Below are 997 nucleotides of genomic sequence, written 5' to 3'. Positions count from 1 at the left end.
CCAGGATCGGACATTGTTTAGTTCTGCTGTGCATAAGGTCGCTATGGGTCGGTTCTGACTCGATGGCACCTGACAACAACAACAACACATGAAGAACGCAGGCTTGAGTTCTGGAGGCTAGAGCCTCTTCTTCCTTTAGTGCAAATGCCCTCGGGGTGGGGCCTTGTCCTGAGTCTGAGAGGAAGCCAGTAACTGTTCACTCCCTGCTTACTCAACACTGACTCCTCCCCACCCTTCTTCCACTTAAGGTCTCCACTGTGCAGCCAGGAGAAATAGTACAGTCCAGGCAGCTGAGGACCTAGGGTGGCCATTTTGAAACATCGTAAACTACAAGAGCTCTGACAGATATGTGGACCAAACATCATTCATCTGTTTCTAAACTAACTAGTGATTCCACTCCCACCACCAACCTGGACCCTTGCATACATACACATAGGTAGCAGTTCAAGCTTCGGACACCCAGAGTCAACTTCCTTTTGTGACCCTGAGAGCTGCCACGATCATAGAGTGTGAGAGTTGCCATGCCTGGCCTTGGTGCTCCATGTTGGATGGCGGCATGTTGACCAGAGCAGGAAGATGGAGCAATTCTGGGTGAAGACACTGGAACCCGGGCCACCAGAGGTCTTCTTGTCTCATGTGAACAATTTTCTTGACTTCCCCTAGATACTGTACCATCTTTGGTGGACTTCTAAAGCTATATTTCACCTGTCATAGTGCTTTATGGATTTGAAAACTAGGAAGAGAGTTCGTAGGTCAAGGTCTGACTGTTGGGGGTGGGGTGGTTATATGTGGTGTTGGTGCTTTTGTGATGCCACCAAACATATGAAGCTAAGCTCAGTGAGTCTAGCCGGATTCTATGATGAGACTTCAGTCCCATTTTTTATTTTCTTTTGGTACCTCAGTGTGAAATGCTTTTCCTTGAGGATTTCAGGTGTGTGAAAAGCATGAATTCTCCAATCCTTGTGCTCCATCATACTTATTTATTACTGCAACAAAT

The 997-nt window shown here is 47.0% G+C and overlaps 1 protein-coding gene across 1 annotated transcript in view; it reads left to right on the top strand.

Moving 5' to 3' along the window:
• The window catches only part of LOC102829953 (zinc finger protein 383-like), a 32750-nt gene that overhangs the window by 30265 nt on the left and 1488 nt on the right, over positions 1–997 (top strand). The window lies entirely within an intron of this gene.

This window comes from Chrysochloris asiatica, unplaced genomic scaffold (genome assembly GCF_000296735.1).
Source record: "Chrysochloris asiatica unplaced genomic scaffold, ChrAsi1.0 scaffold00446, whole genome shotgun sequence".
Taxonomy (NCBI): domain Eukaryota; kingdom Metazoa; phylum Chordata; class Mammalia; order Afrosoricida; family Chrysochloridae; genus Chrysochloris; species Chrysochloris asiatica.
This window is presented reverse-complemented; position numbering and strand designations above follow the sequence as displayed.